We start from the raw sequence: 22,940 nt of genomic DNA, 5'->3' as shown, positions 1-22,940 counted from the left end.
AATATATTTTTTTAATGTTTTTACAACTATAGTTACTGATTTTGAAAGTAACTGGATACTAAGACTAGATACTAGATAAATGAATGTCATGATATTCTTTGGGAATAAAAATATGATATTGAGATAATGTGCTCGAGGAACAAAGATTCTTTAAGATCTACATTGATAGAGCTTCGACTCGTAAAAGGCTCGTTTCCATGAAGGACATAGTACCGTTCCCTCGAGCCGTTATGTATAGTATAAGTTTTCCATTTTTTTTTCTGGTTATTTTTTTGTATTTTTGCTCGTAATAGGATTGTTACTTTAAAATTTTGTAAAATCATACCATATTTTAATTGATATTTATAACATAATAAATTAATCAAAAAATTATTTGAGATTATGTTTTACAGATTGATTTTCCACATTTCGGGAAATTTTTTTAATTATCATAAATTCTGATGTTAAATAATGCTTGCGATGACGGCAGAATTATATCCAAGTAATAAATATGAAAAACAAATACGACTTGAAATATATCATTAGTACTATTACGTATTGTATAAGACACGAGATAAAACATACGAGTCTTAAGCAAAAAAACAAATCTATCCAGTGATACGTTTATTAAGTATATAATAATTATGTTGTTCTTTCAATTTTCTTTAAATTATTGATACTGTTTTAACAATTTCACGGCAAACAAATATATTTTATAATTTATAAGATTATTTTATAATTAATATATATATTATTTTATAATTTAATAAGAAAAAAAAGAAAATTTTCAATAATTTATTTTTAAATAAACATTATAATTTTTATGTTTTTTAACTATTTTATATTTGTTATAAAAATAACAGTCACAACAAAAATTATCTTCATTTTCGATATTACAAGAACATGTTGCGCAATATTTGAATGATATTTAAAAAATAAAATAGAAGAATACACGATGCAACAGGTTGAAAAATTCAATAGACAAAAAATCCGACGAAAAATTTTGCTGAATTTTTTACCTACGTATGTATGCGAATTGAACGAAACACAAGATTCAGTAACACGAAAACAAAGAAATATACGAAAAGAATGTCATCCTTCACTTTCTCCGATTCACTGATTTCACACAATACACCCTTGACTTGATGAATCCCTGAACGGAAATAAATTGACGAGTAAAATACGTCATCTTAAACTCACTCTAATCACTCTAATTTTTTATTATTATTACAAGACATATATATTAAATTTTATACCTTCTTTTAAAATAATATCATACTTAGTATTAATTAAGTTAAATAAAATCAACTGCAATGGAAAATGCTTTATCAATAACACATCACAAGAAAAAAATAATTATATAACAATTTTTTCATTAATATCAATTGATTGTACAATATTGATTACCGAGATTTGTACAATAAAAGATTTTCTCTTATGTAATGTATAAAAGAGTATTATAATGATTATTACACGTGTCTATTACAACACAGTACGGATCATCGTTCTGTGGGCATAACTCGTTGCTCATAGGCTAATTCTGTTTCACTTATATAAATAAGTATTACATACATAAATATCATGTGTTGTTCAAAAAAAACTTACAAACATGATATAAGCCTGATTGCTTCTGATAGATTTAAAACAATTATAAAATTAACCATTCATATTGTTTTTAAAGTCTCGTATCTATAAATAAAATCGAGAGCAAATGAGTTAGAGAACAAAATATATATATTTTTTATAACTTCGTGTCATCTCGAAGTTTTCTTTCAGCAATAGATAAATAAGTTATATATAATATATAATATTAATATTTCGTAGATTCTAACAGTTTTTAAGTTTGACCAAACAGTTTTCGAATTTCTTGCCCGTACTGGCTTGTATCGTAACTTTATAAATTTCGCTTGGAACGCGATGAAGCACGTCGAGTTGTACGCGGCGCAATATTCCAGCGGCCTCGAATTTCACGTAGTAGGGAACATTAACGACCGTAAGCTTACTTTGTTGCCCACAGCCTGCTGCGCGCCATAAAGCCACATCAATACACGGCAATCACGCTAAGAGCAGATGTTATCCCTACCATTGCTGCCACTTTTGTAGACTCGAGTCAGAGATCGGTCATGGTAGGGATGATCGGCTCGTGTCGCCGATATTCGGCTATCTCACTAATAGTGCATTTATACAAATTTTTTATTTTATATTTAATGCTTCGTATCAAACTATACAAAATATATAAAATATTTTCTTTCAAATCTTCTATCTGATCTAAAAATAGAATATATAATTTCTTTTTATCATTTACTTTAGATTATAAAAATAAGATCTCAAAGATGTAAACAATTACGTCACCATATTAGAATTAATTTATGTTCATATTATGTTCACATAAATATGAATAAGTAACTACTTTTTCTATATCATGATTGCCAATAAATATAGCAAGAAGATTCAATGAATCTCCCATAGGAGGTATACTAATAGGAACTACGGCCCTGACACGTGTTTTGTACCACGTACATACGTCACTGAATACGTATATGCCAACTGATTGTAGCATGTGTGAGTATTCCGGTAGTCTCTCGATGGAGGGGACATGATACTGCTAGTGGGGATGGAGTCTAGTGTGTATCGATAGAGAGTGAGGACAACAGCATCGTCAGTGTAGGTAGACGCGTGACGTCATGCGTTCCACCAGCTGGTGGAAGACGCAGCACTCTCCTTGTTGCCATGCCCGTGTTTTTGTTGCGATAACACCAGAGGAAAAGCTTGTGTGCATTTGTGGGATCTATAAACTTTCAGAATCTGTGTTAAATCAGTGTCATTCAAAGGTGTAAGTGCATTTTAGAACATTGCATCAATCTAAAAAATTTTATTTAAACTTTTGAATGGATATTATATTATAATTAAATATTCAAGCTGATTAAAATGACTGTTTTATATTTAATTAATATTAAATTTTTACGTATATCGGTAATATTTACTTTTCATAATGTCATATTCATTAATAAAAGAATATCAAACTATAAAGGAAGAAAGTATTTGTCACTGTTAAGATTATTCTTAATCATTCTCTATTTCAAGTGTACTCGCGTATGCGTCAGACATATCTATATATATCTGGTTTATTCAATCGTGATTATTTTAATTTCAAGAATCGAGTATGTTCGAGCATCATCAACAATTCATTTAACACGTTTTGTCAAGATTTTATATAACAATATTCTAAAATATAATAATTATTGTTAAATTTTTATTCAATAATTCTTATAATATGAAATAAATGACACTTAACAGATATTCGATCTCGGTGCATCGTTTCAGAAATAAATGTCGTTTCAATCATAAATCGATTCAGTTTTCGTAAAAATAATGTTTTCTAATTTTTCTTTGAAAATATTCAATACGTAATAAAAAAAATATCAAAATAAAAATCAATAAAAAAATAAAAATTAATAAATAATTAATAAAATTTATCATTTATCAAAATTATTATAAATTAGAAATGAAAAAAAAAAATTATATTTCGAATCAAATTTTACAATAAGAAAATGCAAAATGTTAAAACGGTTAAGAAAAAAATTCATTCTAGTAATAAATATTTCAAAAATATATTAACAATATAAACATATATACGCATAATTTCTTTGAAAAAATATATCGAAATGTATATAAATGACGTAAGTAAGTTATTAGAAATTACGTGATATAATAATTGATACGTGTAAACGTCACTAATAATAATAGCATTTATATTCACGCCGTCAGAAAAAAAAAATATATATATATATATATATAATGAAATATAAAAATATGTTTAATTAAATTAATATAATATTAATAAAATTAATATAAAAATTACTTACAATATATACAATAACTATTTTTATGAGTAACTTGCGAAAAGTCAGCAATAAAAAATTGAGAATCAAGATTCTATGAGTGAAACCCAGTCATCGTTCTCCCGAAATTTCGATTAGCGTTGCGTTTGCAGCGCCACTTGTGTGCAAATCCGGTACTTCTCTTGGCTCGAAACTCATTCCAGAAGTGAACGAACGGATGCGCATATACACGCATATTCCTCTCTTATCGTCTGTATTTACGTTACAGGTGCGTTTATATTAGTTATTAACCATTTTTTATAAATCAACGCAATTATAAATAAAAAGTTCATTTCAAAAAAAAAAAAAAGAATTTTAATCAAATGTATTTTCATTAAATTTTTTTGTTAATTTAAATTAATTTTCTGTATACATTATATATATATTGTATAGATATATAAAAGATTTATAAAAGAAAGTGATTCAATTTGATGCAATATTGATAAATGATATAAATGACATTCAACATTTTATTGAATCGAACTGCGCAATGCGTAACTATTGACCACTGATTACGCGCACATGCGGCCCGATCTAAACGCACCTTAAGAATAAATTCACCGCTCCACTATTTTCGTCTACGTATTCACCATAGAATGAGATCAGTGCGCTAAATTTACTACGGATCCCTCTCTTTACGCGCTGGAATGTTATCCTCTCTTTGTTTCTCTTTGCATGTACGTTATGCACATTGGATATTGCATGGCTTTCATCGTTAAATAAATCCGTTTTAAATCGCGTAAACGTTCTCATTTAGAAATCGACTTGTCAAGGTTGTATTTATTCTATGTCTTCTTATTATAAAAATATATAAAAAAAACTAATAAAAAAAATTTGTATTGTTTATTAGAATATATTATTTTGATGTTTTTGAAAATAATTGTAATTTTAGCATGTGTTTGCAAACATATATACTTAAAATAGCTCATCGTATTATATTGCACACGACGAATCATGGGAAAACACGTTAGTTTGCCAACAACGTATTTATTAGCGGATCGCATAATGATATTTTGACAATATAAATCAATATCGATTTCACATTTGCATGATCTTTGTCATGTTAAAATAAATTATTTTAAATTTTAAATATATATTAATACACAATAATATTAAATAAATATATAATACTTTTTTCATAATTTTTTCAGAAAAAAAATTTTTTATAGATATTAACAATTAAACAATAAAGTTTTATTAAAGTTTATTGTATTAAAATTTATTTAATTATAAAAATCATCAAAATGTTTCATTTAATCGAGTATATATAAATATTTAAACGAAAAATATAGATATTTTTAAATCTAAAAATGAAAAGAAATTTTTCTCGGGGGAAAAAATATTTGTATACGTATATATATATGTATATATATATATATATATATATATATATATACGTGTGCTGAAAAAGATACTTGGGTATAGGGTGTTAAATACGCGCACGTGCGAGTCTAACGAATTCAGTATGCGTGCGGTTAAGTGTGTATCGCCAGACCGTTTGCATGGATAAGGCTCAGTAACTGCGCTTACGAAAACAAAACAGGGTTTACGGCACGTTCCATCAAGATACGAGAAGAGAGACACAGAGTTACTTTTCTTTTTTTTCTCCCAACAGAACCATCAGTTATATATTCAAGAAGGGAATTTATATTACCGACTGGTGTTTAAGTGAACATGACTGAATCGCCAACTGTTTCCATAAAAATTGTTGAACGGTATGAGAAAACGTGATGCGTAATCGATAAAAATTCAAAGAAAATATCATGTGTATATACAATGTATATATAGAAACGTGCCTTTAGTAATCGAATCGGTCGGTAAAAAGGAACAAAAGCAGCCTTTTTTTTCTTAGCACGTACTTTTGTATCAACTTGCGTACGTGTATCGATCTACTACTATTTTGTTGGTGTATATGTTCGATTGTATGTATGTAACTGAACGAATTGTATTATATTACGCATTGTGTTTAAATAAGAAGGAAATGCACGAGGAACGTTTTCACAATTAGAAGGGAAATAATCATCAAAAACATAAAATACGAAAAGATTTTTTTAATGATATAATGAATTGAAAAATCACATGGATTATTCTTTATAGGAAAAAAAAAAGGAAAAATAAATAAATAGATAGGAAATAAAAATATTTAAAAAAGACTTTCGAAATAATATTTTAACAAAATTGTTTAAAACTCGATAAAATGGTTAGCTTGAAATGATCGTTACGGTTGATCTGTTGCATTTCGAGGGCCTGTCGCGAATATATACCTTCGTCGAATGTAATTTCCTGTGAATTCGATTGCGAATTAACCGATATTGCTTTTCGAACTTACAGTCGCAGATGAAAATTCGAGAAATCGATTAATCATTAAAAATGTTTTGAAAATATTGAATTTTACTCTTTCTTTTTAATTATAATTTTATTTTATATTTAAAATATTATTTGAAGTAAATATTTTTTTCTATTTTGATAAATTATGTTAATTATTAAATTAGCTATTTATGATTTTTTTTAGCGTAATTTGGAAAGTAATATCAAAAAGATATATATGTATATTTTACAACATAAATTCAAAAAATGAAATGTTCTTCACAATTATTGCATAGAGTACTGAGAAGCCATTCAATGATGGAACTATGCCAACTAATCCATTTCTTGACGATTTTATTCGAAAGAATAACAATGTCGGAAACAACGATAATAAAACATTTCAAATAGGCACGGTATATTTTTCAGATCATTGTTTTCTCTTTATTTCGCTTGATTACAATTATTATTTAAATAATTTGTCAAATTTACGTATCAATAAATAACTATAATTTTTATAAATAATATTTTTGATAATAATTTGTTTTGATAGAAAGGTGTAATCAGATATTATGTCAATGTTAATTATAGAATCAATTATATGAACAAAATTTATATTTCAAAATCAATATCTTTCGTGAAAGTCGTGGAATCGTACATATATTTCACTTCGTGATACAATTATGATAATTTGTATTATTTTTTGGATAATCCTTTACTCGATTCGTAAACTACCTCTTAGAGAGGAATAAAAACGTAAAAAACGATCGAAAAAAGAAAAAAGAAAAATATTTCTTCATTTTATACTATTTTATTAGTAAAAAATTTTTTCTAACCTCTTCAGTGTTTGACGGACTTAATAAACTTTTGATATCGTGAAAACTTCATGTTAAAATTTCGTTTAAATTTTACTCTATCGATAAATCACACGTACGAAAGAAATAGCAATTCATAAAATTATCGGAAATAAATTTAAAAACAAAATATACATATATAACTCTTTAAATCGATTCTAACAAATATCATTTTTTCTATATATATTATTTCTATTCAAGTTTATTATTATTAAGTTTATATAATTAAATCAATAACACAACACGTGACAATCTCGTATATGAGATTTTTAGCATGACAGTAATTGAGCTACGTTGATATTGGATTCAGTCCAGAATCATAACAATCATCTTGGCGACAACTTTCTAGAATCTCTGACATGGCACAATTAATTTGTATTTCACCATGTTACAAATACCGAGAAATTAGTAAAAGTGACCAAACGTCACGGTGGAATCATGCGCGGACTCGCCACACCAAGTCCCAATCGGCAATCGATAGTCTCTTAAGAAATTAATACGAGTTTATTTTGTTCACATTGCTGAACTTTAGATTAAGTTTAATGCAATAAACAAATTGAGAGTCACACTTATTAACTTCTATCATTAAATTTTTCGTTAGAATCTTTTTTTTTTAATCTTTCACTTTAAAGTAAATGAGTTTACCTTATCGACTGGATTGTTAAAACACCTAAGTAACTTCTTATCAAAAAAAAAAAAAAAAAAAAATTCAAAATATTATCGTTAAGTATGTTTTAACTCTAAATTAATCTTAATTCAACTAAAATCGAGTTAACTTTGAAACGAAATAATCCTTCCAGTTATTACAGCAGTATTAAAGAAATTTGTAATTCATAATTTTTATAATTTGTTGAATGATTAACTGATCCTTGGATAGAAAAAAGTATCATGACAGCAGAAAAAGGAAGGTAGGTAAGTAAGTACTAGGTTGAACACTACTTGGAGCGGCCCACTTTCTTTACTTTCACACTGCCGCCGTTCTTCTTTCGACGCGCTTACTCTACTCAGCCTTTGTAACTCGACGACGAGAAACGGCCTATGGCGGACGTGCACGCTTGCCGTTCGTGCACACGCATTGCACATACACGCGTGTGCTCACGAATAACTACTACCACCACCGCATAGAGCTGTCACGGCAGGCATGTATGACCGTTCGCGACATGCAAGAGTAGCATCGAACAATTTCTAACGGGTTTTCGTTCCTTCGCATCCCAGAGTCAAAAGAATACGCCGCAATGGGTTTTTTATGCTTTGAGACAATTTTTATTCCTTCAATAACACGTTGGACAGAGATTTATAATATAATCTTTTTAAATTCGATAATTTTTTGCTTTCTTTTATTAATAAATTGAAAGATAGCATGGATGGAAAAATCAAATATCTGCAAATAATATTTTGTTTCTCGTTTTTTTATCGATTCGATAATTTAACCTATAGTTTTATAAAGCAATAAAATGTCTCCAAATTGCGAACATTTTTGTACGATTATACAACACACTTATCGCTACAATCTATGATATAACTGATGTCACCCTCTACGTTAATACGTAATAATGCGTAAGTTTCGATCGCGGAAGGAATCGATAACTATTTGTCGAAGAGAATATTGGTATGCAAATAAAAGAAGTTGTGCTCGAGACTTGGTTGAAAAAACTATTATAATGGTGCTCGTTAATCATACACGAAATAAATGTAAAGCACCGTCAATCGTTATTGAACATCCTCGGTTCGATGCAAAATATCTGGTTAGAATGATCAAAAGAAATACGATATGTTTGCCAGTACTTCTATTCGTGAGCGAATATTAATAATGATCACATAGGAAATATTTATCTACATGTATTTAATATATGAATAATATATTGTTAAAAAAAATTCATACAATTATAAATTATATTTTATATTCATCAATTTTGAAAAATATTTTCTTTAATATACCAAAAATATACCATTCAAAAATTTATTATCTGTGAATAAGTATAAGATATAATAAGCCAATGTTGAAATGAAATTTTTCGTATCGTTAATTGCATTATCCGATTATTGTTCTTTTGTAAGTTACTTACATGACTAGGTGCCCTTTCATAAGTCACTTTGTAATTCAACGCAGATCTGATATGTGCGATAATACCTTTGTTTAGAGTTTAGATCGTCGTTTCTATGTGCACACAGAAAGAGAAACGAGGTTTGCATGTGTTTCCTAGTCAAACAGATGCGTCGCATAGCCCTATGAAAGTAACTATATGCTTTCGACCAGGACGTAAATAGTTACGAGCCTCTTGCCGTAGAATTTTAAAGCGGACTTAACGTCTGCTTCGCTCTGTAATACATTTCATCCAATATCCAATGCATTTAGCAAGTTCCAGAACTGATTTTTACATATAGATTCCCTTATTGGTCACAATTCGTATTTTAGTTCTTAACCAATCATACATACATCGCGATTAAATATATGACGACTCTTTGAATCGATGATTGGCTTACGATAGGCGATTTTCGCGCCCTCTGCAAAGCACTTTTAAAGTGAGAAAAGAATTCTGGATAGTATGGGTCAACTTTCAATTGAATATTTCGACTATAGTTCAATTTTAGATATTTGGATGGAAAATATTTATAATATGCAGTATTGAATCTTAGAGATATTATGGCACCGTGATTATGATGCTTCGACTATGCAATAAATGTTCGATACATTATCTAAACGGTAGGATATGTATGTTGAGGTTAGTATTGGATGTCGCAAGGGATCGTCTTAGTAGAGTCGTAAATAGTTACGTCGATGCTGTCGTTGAATTTTAAGTCGGGGGGGAACACGCATGACCGACCAGATGATACATAACACGTAGAATAATGTAGATTAGCTGCGGCAGGAGGCTACAAATGTAACTTTAATCTTTCGGTTAAAACTAACGTTTGTATAAAATTTTTTTATTATTTTTCTAAAAATTTTTCTAAATATTTCTTTCAATATTTTTCTTAACAATCATTTGCTATTAAGCAAAGAAAGAAATTATTTGATTTATTTATAATTTTGTATTTAATTAATAACGAAAATTAATTGATGTATTTAATTGATGACAAAAAAAAATTATATAAAAAATTATCTACATATTTTATATATATTAATATATTTTATTTGTTATAAAAACTCTATCTTTTATTACATTACTTTATATTTCTTTGATCGTATAATTTTTTCTTTCTTTAAAAGAGAGCGTGTGGGCAGTTATATCTGAATCGTCCTTGAATATACATATATAAGTAAGAGGACAAGGCGCGAACCAGTAAGAAGAATATGATATAAAGGGATCTTAAGGATTTTGATATGCTTTTGCGAGAAAAGTCAGTAATAATTGGCCAATGATATTAAAAATAAAATAAAATTCAATTATTGATAAATTAGAATAGAAATATTTAAATAAAATTGTTTTTATCATTTACTTTTTTGTTTTATTATTTATAGAATTAATAATATATAATTGATTTATACATAGTAAAATTTTATAATCTAAAATAGATTTGTACAGTTCAAGTGATACTGTTAGTCTGTTACCGATCGAAGGTTAATGCGGTTCTCGCGATAATAACTCGATATGTTTTCTGTTCATAAATTTGTGCGCATATGTTACGTTGTTTAAAGGAAAGAGAAAGAACGAAGTCAGACTAAAACCACAGTAACATGAGAAGAATCGCATAAAAGCAATTTTAATCTATTTTAATTCTATTAATACTTTCCAAATTAAATGTTTAATTTTGCATGAATATGTGAAAAAGATTTGAAAAAATATCATTGAATCGTTGTTCATTTCTTCATATAGTCTATTTTCATTAGATAAAAGAAATTTTTTATTTCTTTATTTTTTTTTATTTTTTTGTTTTATATTTCTGCATATATTTTTTTTATTATTCGTTTAATATTTTCGTTAGAATTAAACATTATTAAAAGAATTTGGAATAAAATTCATTCTAGAATTAATAATTTTCATTTAATTTAATAAATATCTTTAGCTTTAGTTGGAAATGAATGTATGTTAAAAAATGGATAAGATACACAGATTGGCTCCATCATACGTTACGACTCTAAAGTATACAAAATCGATAGTGGCTAAGCAATCCACTTAATGGCATTCCCTAAGCAGCCGCTGAACGTGATAAATCGAAGGCTATGGACTATTTAGATATGCCGTAACAATATATCGAACCGTTGCTACAATATTAGATAGAAGACAGATTAAACATCGGATAATATCTTGATCTCACTCACAAAATGAATTACTATTTATACATACAATTTACTTAATATTTTTATATATAGTATATAAATAATTCATCAAAAATATGTGTCTTGATAAAATAATTGATATATTATAGATTTTTCGTATTGATATATATTTACGAAAAAAATATTTTTATTGTACAATTTTAATCTTAAGCCCGCATCGTTCTCGTTATTTTGTTTCAGTAATATCATAACACTACAAACAAAATATATCATTCTATTTTCAAATTTTATTCCTTGATTGAAAAATCGAAAGAAAAGAGTTCATTAATCCTCAAGAGTAACACCCACACAAAAAAAATTCAAGGTGCCAACGTTTATCCTCGGATTACGTTAGCCATTGATAATAGATGCTGTGTCATAAGCATAAGCGCATAATATCGGTACTTATTCATCACAAGATCGTCACGCGCTATATTCGACGCGACAAGGGAGGAAAAAAATAAGTCTCGTAGAGGGGTGAAGGTGGGGATAAAGAGTACGTGAACAAATAGGTGACGTGCGTAGATGGAGGTTGCTCAACTTGACATCGCTTTCGTGACGTCATATAAAATCACTTTACCTCGAGACGAAACCAACTTGTCGTTGCTGTTCACACGATGTCGATGGTAGAGATGAAGAAAGCGAGAGAAAGAGCTGAAGAGAACACTGAGATCCACAAAGAAAAGAGTGAAGAGACAGAGAAGAGAGACTTCAAGAGGAGACAGTCTTCGCAAACCTCACTCACTTCCACCGACTGGCAAAGGACTCGCTTCTTTGTTCTTCCTTCCTACTCTCGCAGGCACTCTCAACTTTACCACACACTCGGCTGACTAACGGAACGAAGTTAATCGGAGCACGTTAGATTTGGCGTCCCTTCGTCACTGCTGTCACTACACTATTAGTATATATGTATATGTATATATATAGATATCAGTCATAACATAACGTTTCGATAGATCACTACTGATTGCACTTGGTATATTCGTATACGACACATTAACTCTTTCTACGTGAGACGATTGACGGACGAAATAGGAAGAAAAGTATTATATACAATACACGTATATAAATGTATATGTATATCTCTTGCCGGTGTATACACACACTTACACACATACATATGCATGAAAGAAGAAGAAAACACTGTGAACGTATTTCGTGTTGTACGTATCGAATAGCTCTCGCTCGACATTCATTCGCAAGCGAGGCCAGTGCACGACTGAGCGCGTATGCGAGCCGACACCGGCCGAGCGTGTGGCTCGCGATGCGGAGATACCCGACCGAACGTCGTACCGCTACGACACGAGTTCCGAGTCCTTTTTCCCCCACCAAACTTACTCACTCTCATCGTCACCCCTCTGTCCTCTCGACCACTCGCCCATCCTCTACGATTTCTCGTCTCCTCGCCGTTCTGGTCCCCTTTGTATCTTCTGCTTAAACTCGTACACATCCTTCGGTATACAAGTTATATATGCACATACACATTGCAATATTTGTCCTACGATGAACTTTGTCACTGAACACCTATGTATGCTGGAATAAATACTATTCTTTTCTCATAAGATTTATCGCTTTTATGAGAAAATATAGGTTTGGTTAAATAAACGAGAGGAATTTTAAATGATTCACGTTCAATGATTTTTTATATACACATGTATCTCGAATCAATGAATTTTCACATTATAATGCCATAATATGCACGGAATAAATCGTAATCTATATTTAATCACAAAAATTAATCGCAACAATTCAAGAATTTAATTTCTTGAAATTATTTACGATCGAAAAATTATCCTTATTAATTTCGTCAAAATATTCGGAAAGAAAGCAATGATTTCCACGGTGAATATGAGCACGCGGGCAGAACCAGTGAACCAAATGAACTGTCCGACTGGTTAGGTGCTTTGCGTTTGATTTAATGGTAGATAGGAAGAGTACATTATACCGATGGCATACGAGGAATTTAGTAGATGTATGCGCGTGTAAGTACCGTAATGCGATATGATAATGCGCCGTGCGCTTTTGTGCGAACGTCCACGTGAAATATTGTAGTGTGCGCGCGTGCACACAGTCATCCATCGTAGTATCGTATACAAACAGGAAAAAATTTTCTATTCACGTATCAAAATGTTAAACTTGTCCTTTAGCCTTTTGTTTGGGAACGTCGTTTCGCCGAAGCTTACTCCATAGTTAAATCAGTTTTTAACAGCGAATTCTTGCTTCCGTTTCTCCAATTATGCGGTTAATTCGATTTATGCATATTCATTCATTGTCCGGTTTTAATTCAATAATCCGATTTTCGATAATCGATCTAACGATATTACATTTTTTTTTTAACAATATTAAAATAGTAAGTAAATATTATTATTTGAAAAATCATTTTATTTTATTTATAAAAAAAAATTCATGTAATTGATAGGATTTAATATAATAAAATTAAGCATATTATACATTTAATCTATGATCAAAGCGAAAATATAACAATGAATGTTTCGAATCTATTTTGTATTTTCTGTCATTAACTATTCCTTTCCTTTCATCAAGTAAAAGTAAATAATTTTAATAATCAGAAATCTGTATTTTATTTTATTTTTTTTTTTTTTTTTAGCACTATATACATATGTGCACATTCAAATATAATGGAACTTAGATCTTCCCGCTTTTCTCGGCTTTGATGTAATCTAATGAGAGTATCCAGCAAGAACTTGGTGACTGCCATCAACCGGTACCATCTACAGAACAGCAAAGGAGGGGTGATAGAGAACAGCAAGAGGAGAGGGGGAAAGAACGAGAGGGTTAAGAGCACTTTTGCGGCGAGTCGGAGATGCCCCGTGTGTGTTTTCTTGCCAGGTTTTAAAGAGGCCGTTACGTAAAAGCAACGAAGAAAAGATGACTCCTGTAGGATTTCTTTTTTTCTTATTTTTTTTTATTTTTTTTTTTTATTCAAAAAAATAAAACATCTCTTACTTTCACTAAAAAATTGATCGTTTTGAGTTTATTTTCGATTTTTCATTTTTCAAAAAATTCTTTTGTGAAACTTTTTCATTGGAAAATTGAATGAAAAGGAATTAAGAAAACGAAAAAAAAAAATGAATATTATCGCCATCATATCGTTTCGAACATTTTATATAGATTAAGTGAAAAAAAGCACACGTGTAGAAATAGGTGATATGCAACTAAGGAGATTATCGATTATTAATTACGTAATGGACTAACGAAGACAAGATGTTTTACAAACTCGTTATTTACCGAGTTACAATTTTCTGTTTCTGGTTATATGCCCTCGCCCACTCATATGCAAATTGTACACGATTATAGACAATATGCAACACGCGTTACTGTACAGAAACAATTATTATAGAACAACGAGCAGAACACATCGAATTACTCTACGATTATTAATCGATATTCAAATTAAAATCTGTGAATAGATTTTGTATTTTTGCAACATAAGAAGTATGACGTTTTTAGATTATTTTAATTATCATTATAAATCATTTAATAATCATTTGAAAATTTCTATTAAGTATAAATCATGATTATATATCATAACAGCATTTAAATAGAGATTTTTTTGACAATGTAAATTATTTTAAAAATCCATATTCTCAAGATTTAATCCTTAATATCTTTCAAGTGAAATAATTTTAATATGTATATATTATATTCCTTGTTTCAAGTTATATCATAATATTTTATTTCGTTCGAATGAAAATTATTTTATGAAAAAAATTGGTTAAAGAAAAGAGGAAAAAATAAGAAGGATACGACATAAAATGACAATATGATACAAAATATGATATTAAATCTATGTATTTGTATCAAACTAATAAATTTCTAAAAAAAATAATCTTAGAAATCTTTTCTTGATGATATAAAATCATATACTATTATTATTTATTTTATTTGAATGCAAAAGTATATTGATAAAATACATATCATATATACACATACTGAATACAATTGATAATAAATCATATATATAATATATAATATATATATAATATAATAAATTCCATATATATAATAAATTAAAACATCGATACATTGGATTAAATCTAATCTTGATATTTCATTTATTATATGATGTATATTATTACATAGTTATATTTATAATTCTGTCTTATTGCAGTATAAGAAGATTATGAATAATATAAAAATATAATGATAATACAAAGAAATATCTATATATCAAGAGGATAGATTCGATCTGTTACATTGAACGGTCAACGACGTTTTGACTGGTGCGCATTCGTATCGCGCAACACGTGACTAAGCACCGAACCAGTCAGCCTAGCTGGTTGAGTGGGAAAGCCTTTTTCCTTGAGTTTCGTATACGAATAATGACAGATAACAGTATTGAAGAAGGTGTATAACACAATTGTGATGCGAATTTATTAGTCTTCTTTTAATAAAAAAAAAAAGAAAATATCTAAGAAAAAAACATATTGACAAATATATTTTTTAAAATTATCAAAATTTTATTACATTTGAAAAATTTGTCAAATTCTAACAAAAAAAAATAAATCAAATTTAAAAAACTATGCAGATACTCGATATAGATAATTATATAAATTTTCGAATTTTTCAAAAAGTCATCTTCTTTGAAATTGTGTTTAATTCGAGATCAAGAAATTCGAGCTTGAGCAAGTGCAACTTCGTGCATTGGTTATGCGGTTATTCAATTTCGTGGCAACGAGATATGCGGTGCCGAAGAGAAAACGAGTACCGCTACGACATGAGTTCCAAGTCGAGTCGTTTTCCCCTTCATGCGGTTTCCTCCCTTCTACTTCGACACCTGTCCCCTACTCCGCCCCATCGATGCTTTCCATCCTTTTCTATCATGTATAACCATTGCTCTTTCTCTCTTTCGATCATTAGTGTTGTTCTGCCATTACTATAGACCTTCTTCACTCCTCGGTCATCTTTCGTACATTGCAATTTTTATTGGTTAACGGCTAAGTATAGCTAAACATAAAAATCAAGGAAATTCTTGTTTTTTTCAAATTTTTGAATACAATGAAATAGTAATTAATTTTATTGTTACGTATTATCACATGTTTTATTTTCTTTTGAGAGAACATAATTATTCATGTAAAAGAGATTTGTCAAAAACCAAAGGATTTTGCAATGAAAATAAACAAATTATTAATCAACTATTAATATACCAATGGAGATAATCGGTTCTAAAGCTGAGAAATAGAGATCTTTTTCTCCTTTTTTTTCTCCGAGCTAGAACGATCTCAGAAACTTTGATGGTTTGTTCAATTATAAAACAGCTGTAGTACAACGCTCCCAATAGTTCTTCGCTATAAACGAGTCCTGATTCGCGTTTTTCCACTCCTTCCGATACACATATATTCGCCCTTCCCTTTTATGCACGTGTACAAATCATACTATAATGCGATCGCATTCATTTTACGCAACTTTTTTAACCATGTGTTTTTATAAATGTTTTTCGAATGCCACAAAAATTTTTCTACCTGATATATTATATTATATTATCTATGAAGATATTTAACAATAAATAATGACTAGAAAAATAAACTTCAATTTTTCAAACAAAATAGATTGAATAATATAAATAATGAATAAGAATTTTGAAAATAGCTTTTAAGTGACTTTCAAATATTAAGCACAACAAGTAAATGTAAAAAGTTTAAATTAAAATATGTTGATCGGTTGAAATTAAAATTTATGGAATGAAATAAATAAAAGTTAAATTTGCAATCTATATTTTGAATTATCTAATTGAAATATTATAGTACAATTAATATATTAAATTATAATACATTAAATTTTCATTATTATAATCGAATAGTTCAAAACAATGGATTATATAAAAAAATCGTCGATAAATTGATATTCAATAATATGCAGAGAATTAATTGAAATAGTTTAAACACAAATTATTGAAATCCCAAAATAAAAATAGAAATTTTTTTTCAAACGCAGAAAGAAGATTCGGTATATTTTAAACAGGGACGAGAACTACTCAACTCTTCTATCCTCGTTGTTAGTTTATTCATCTTCGTTGCTCTACGTTCCTTCGTTCCTCTCTCGTTGCTGCCGAGTACTTCTCTATTCGAAACGCTCGATATTTTAATTCTTGCCGATCGACCAACTCTCTTGTGAACTACCTTCGTCCATGAATATCGTTCTCGCTTGAAAGACGCGCCGGAAATATGGAATATCGATGACACTTCAAGGCAAATAATTTGCGTGAAATCAGATAGGTGAGTTGAAGAACTACTGGAATTATTTCTTCGTGGATTTAGTTAATTAAATAAATAAACAGTTGAAATTCATTTTTCTCATATTTTAATTTGTTAAAGAATATCAGAATTGAAATCTAATAAAAAATCAAAATATAAAATATATAACCAAAAAATTCTAAATTTATCATATCCTATTATCAAAAAATTAACTATTATATTAAAATAGAAATTATTATAGAATCGAATATTTGTGATAATTATGACAAATATAATATATATATTGTTAACGATCATTCAAATGAAGTTCGAATGCATGGTAGAACGTGATATATTTTAGCTCGTTTTTAAATAGATATTTCCCAGGAAATAGATATTTGAGGGAAAATGAAAAAAAAATGGTTCACGTTGCTCTATTTCATCTCTCGAACTTCGTCATTTTTCTCTTTCTTTGTTTTGCTCTTTTTTAAAAAGAAAAAAAAAGAAGAAAAATCTTTTCTTTTGATTCATTTACCATTCTTCTTTGTTAGATTGTCACATAGTAATTTTTGTAGTTCATTCTTATTCTAATTTTATATAATTTTTCTATAAGTGTCTCTTTGTTATTAATTATAAATTTCCTCTTAAAGGAATTTTTATTTTTCTCATTAGATTTAATTTTCTTTCTGCTACTCTTTTCTATAGTACATATTTTTATTATTCTAATTAGTAATACTAATAACATAATATCGTAATATAAATAATATAATATCAATATACAATAATATTTTTTTTTATCAAATGATCAGATTATTTTACTTTTTTTATTCATTTTATTTTCCTCTCCTTCTTATTATTATTAATATATAGTATATTTACTCTTTTTCTCACTCACTTCATCGTCAGACATTCTTCTCGTTCTGTTTTTCTATTTCTTTTCTCTTATTCATCGATTCAGTTTCTGAACACCGATTGTACCATCTTTCTCGCTCTCTTTACAGTTCATCCATTCTTCACCTATAGATTCTCTACTTTCGTCTTTGTTCCGCTTTTATTCGTCTGTCTTTTTCTTCGCTGTTGCCAGAGCGAATACATGGACATGTAGTTATAAGCACCTATACATTCTCAGCGCGTCATTGTAGACCAGTGAACAGCCGGCTCACCGAGGACGAGACGACCGATCGATTTTTATGGTGTTTCAAAATTCTATGCCTAGTTTCTTCTCAGAAACTTAACCGTTTATATTGACCTATCGATATGATCTTTTTATCTTCATATTCATCTTTTATTTGATCTTATATTTTTTTATTAATCTTCATGGATTTTAAGGTTATATTTATATATATTTTATATTTTATAATGAGAATTATTATTTCTATATTAAAAGTATTATTATAGTTAAAAATTAAATAATAATGAAAAAAAATTAATGCAGACAGAGAAAGAGAGAGAGAGAAAGAGAGAAAAAAATTCTTAAAATTAATTAATGATGCACGATCATCTATTCTCTGAACAATAAATTTTCATCTATAATCAATTTTCATCGAATCTTGGAGAAATCATTAACCTTTTAATTAATCTGAAAACTGATTAACATTGAGTAATTCCTCTATAGAGCGTTTATTGAAATAAGATTAGTGATTTTCTCGAATTCATATTGAAGAGTTCATTTTTTACTAAATCACAAAATATTATAGATTAAAATCATTGTACTTCTTTTATCAATTATCGATTTTTCTTTTCATAATCATAATTTTAAATACAACAATATTTTTTTGATTTATCTATATTTGATTTATAGTATGTTCTATCAAGTTATATGATAACAAATAATTGATAGTAATTAATGGTAAATAAATAAGAAATAAATAATTATGTTTTTGCTTAATGACCAATGGATATAAATAGTTAAAATTATTTTAAAACTTTTGCTGATGAATGAAGTATATAATATATTAGTAGATTAATAATACATGATAAATTATTATTTACAATAATACATATAAAGAAAAAAATATATATCAAATATATAAAATGATTAATGAAAATGTATTTTTGATGCTTCCATCAAAGATTATTGCTTTAATGATTTTCAATAGAATCTCGATTCTATTCCTCTTCATGTTATGTTCCTCCTTCTATTTTTTATCAGTTATTAATCTCTTTTATTGACGCAAAATTCAGATCTTTCGAGAACTTTCCAAGCTCTGTAGTTATTTTACTATTAATCGGCTATAAATTTTCGATTCATTTAAATTCCTTCTTTTTCTAAAAATCTAATTTTTCTTTTAAAAATTAATGTTTTTTTAGTATTACAAATTTAATAATATTTAAATATAAAGAAAGAATCAATTGAAAAAAAAAAAGAAAATGACAAGTGATCAATACTTATTTCGTAGAACTTATGCATATACTATACTATAGCATTCAAGTAAAGACCTTGTAGGTATAGTATCCTGAGGATTCGAAATCTGATCTCACTATACCCCGTAGGAACACAAGATTTGTGGAAGTGTATGTAACTAGTAAGAGAGACTGTATATACGGTCTTCTTTCAAATCGATAAACAGGCATTTTGAAAATATTGGTCGTTTTTTCATGTACATTTACCACTCTTATAATCATTCAGATACATTTTTTTTAAAAATTATTTGATTAATATAAAAATTAATCATTTATTTCTATGAATAATTAATTAATTTAAGACCATGCGTAAATGTATAATATTGAATAAAAAATTTATTTTTAACGTAAATGTGAATTTTCTAAAGAACAAAGAAATTAAAGATCATTCACAAAGCAGTTCATTAAATAATAAATATATTATGTATTATATAATAAATATGATATATATATATATAATGAAAAAAAAAAGAAAAAAATTTCACTTTCTATCGAAGACGTTCGATCTTAAAACGAATTGTGCAACCCTTACCTTTCTAGTTCGACTTTCACTAACGTTATAACTATTAAAGATTTGAAGGATCAGAAATACCATGAAGTACGTGGTTTTTATAGCGTAATGATAATAATTTCGAATATTCGATATCGAGCGATGACTCGTTAATTTCAGCGAACACAATCGATAAATAATTGAAACATTTTATTAACTCTATCGCGTCATCGTGAATTCCGCAGAAGTATCGATTAAAACACAGATTCCACTCTTATTGTGTTTAAACAAGCTGAAAATCACATTGAAATATAAATATAAAAATGTAAAAATTGTATGTTTAACATTTACATTCCACATTATTATTTCAATAGAAGACAAAATATGAATTAGAATGGATAAAACAAAAAAATTAAAATCAGATTGATTACTTTCTAATTTGACGAATTTGATTAGACGAAATTAACTAGGACGAGTTCATTAAAACTTGACGCGGAATCAAGCGTAAAACAGCTAGCGAATCAAAAGAGGTTAAGGACCTTCCTTTTTCCCGCTCTTTTCTCGTTTCGAAGGCGACTTTTAAAGGCTAGTTTGGCCCCGGTAATCGGATTATTTTGGTGTGGCGCGTAAAACACGTTCGTTATCGGAAGAAGTTGTGAAGGGGGACACGATACGACTACACACCGCAGTGTGTTTACAGGCGGGAAACGACACTACCTACTACTAGGTAGTATGTAAGTAAGTACCTACACAACCATGAAGATAGAACGAGAACGACGCCGCCGTCAACGATAGGCGGCGCTGTTGGCACCGCCAGCTTTTCACAGTTAGTCGCGCCATGCCAGAAGATCGATCAGTATGGATGGTCTTATGCTTGATATGCTATTGAGTTCGTATTATTTATGAATCACGATAACGGAATTGCATCATTTCATTTTCTGCAAACGTGTTTAATTTATGTATCATGAATTAACTTCTGAAGATTTTAGAAATTGAAATTATAGGGAATCTATAAAGATTTTATTGATTATAAATAGATTATATTATTTTAAATTTAATATATTATGATAATAAATGATGATTGTTTCAATAATTCGTTAATTAAAAGAATATAAAATTCTATCATGGTGTTATTTATGAAATTAATTAATTGTTTTACTTTTAAAATTATATGTATATATATATAAGCATTGTTGTAAAGGAAGATTGAAAAATGAACAATACATATAATCAAAGATAATGAAAAAAAATTCGATTCGATGCTTGCATTTGCTATAAAAATAAAACACAAATAACTGCTAGCTAAATAAGCAATGTACGCTCTGATAACTCGATATTTTTTGATAGATTAGGAAATATCTTTTGAATCGCGATACATACATATGTTCGTTTAATTTTTTTTTTTTCGTTTCTTTGTTTTAATTTAAGATTAGATTCAATTCAAGAGATAATAAAAATGATAAAAATGATGTTTTCCTTTATTAAAAATTTTATATAAAATGTATTAAAATATTATTTAATTGTATAATTACATTATCAAATGACTTTTTAAAAGATAAGAGTTTTATTAATTATAAATAATATATAAATAAATAATAATACTTTTAAAAGTGATATTTTTGTAAAGCATTTTATCAAAAATTCGCTGATCGTTATAACGATATAAATATCACAATGAACTTCTAATGAAAATGGTCGTACACAAGTAAAAAGCTGTTCTTCGTGTCGCCACTCCGACTTTTTCTTTTCTTTTCTTTTTTCTCCTTACTTACTCCCCCTTCTCTTCATCACTCGGCATTTCCCCTCAATCTCCTAACTCCATCAACTTTTCTAGGGATCTAACGGATAATGTATAACTTTCATTCCTAAACTATACAAGCCATATTCCCGCAGACATAAGTTTTAACAAACAATAACTTTAGTTGTAGTAATTGCGTGTAACATTTACATTTTTTTTCATTCTTTTTTTCTTTTTTTCATTATATTTTTTTCTTTTTCAGTAAAGATATTTATAAATGGAAACAAGATGTATGAGATATATTATAATTACGATGAAATACGCAATATTATGTTAAAAAATGATAAAAACAATTTTATGAGAAAAGAATTGTAAGAAATAAAATATCATTCGGTTTAAATTAAAAAAATATATCGATTATAAGAATAAAACAACTAAATATTCGATTCTATGATAAGAGGTTAGTTTCGTCCGGTATGGACGGAAAGAAGTGAAAGTTAATTTTTAAACAGGCTGTTACAAAAGCATAATTGCATAGTTAGCCAATCAGGCGATCATTGTTTTGAACGAAATGATAGATGCCATCAAACTATCATTAAAGTTGCGATTATGTAAGCGAATAATATTGAGTATCGAAAGAGTTTGCATCTTTCTTGCGAATAAACCTGTATATATGTATAACGTTACCACTGATCACGCGTTATTAATACATATTGAAGAACATGTGCCAGCGATCATGATTTATTATCGGTCAACCACTACTATTTATGCATATTCTATCAAGATTAACTTCTTCATTGGAACGCATTCATCATTTATATAGATCATAATTATTA

At 28.3% G+C, this 22,940-nt stretch overlaps 1 protein-coding gene and 1 long non-coding RNA gene across 4 annotated transcripts in view; both read right to left on the bottom strand.

Moving 5' to 3' along the window:
- LOC122717924 overlaps positions 1-22,940 on the bottom strand; it is a 57,727-nt gene that overhangs the window by 8,742 nt on the left and 26,045 nt on the right. The window contains exon 1 of one of the 3 annotated variants that reach the window (XM_043942461.1): positions 11,860-13,043. The exons of the other annotated variants lie outside the window; for them this stretch is intronic. The gene's annotated coding sequence lies outside the window, so the exon portion shown is untranslated. Of the gene's footprint in view, positions 1-11,859; positions 13,044-22,940 lie in introns of those variants that run through there. 3 annotated transcript variants of the gene reach the window in all.
- LOC122717926 lies at positions 19,408-21,058 on the bottom strand. Its single transcript, XR_006347274.1, has 3 exons — positions 20,798-21,058; positions 20,409-20,658; positions 19,408-20,238 (listed from the first exon to the last, which is right to left on the bottom strand). It is a non-coding gene; the product is annotated as an uncharacterized LOC122717926 (long non-coding RNA).

This window comes from Apis laboriosa, unplaced genomic scaffold (assembly GCF_014066325.1).
Source record: "Apis laboriosa isolate Shangri-la unplaced genomic scaffold, ASM1406632v1 scaffold5_cov152, whole genome shotgun sequence".
Classification (NCBI taxonomy): domain Eukaryota; kingdom Metazoa; phylum Arthropoda; class Insecta; order Hymenoptera; family Apidae; genus Apis; species Apis laboriosa.
This window is presented reverse-complemented; position numbering and strand designations above follow the sequence as displayed.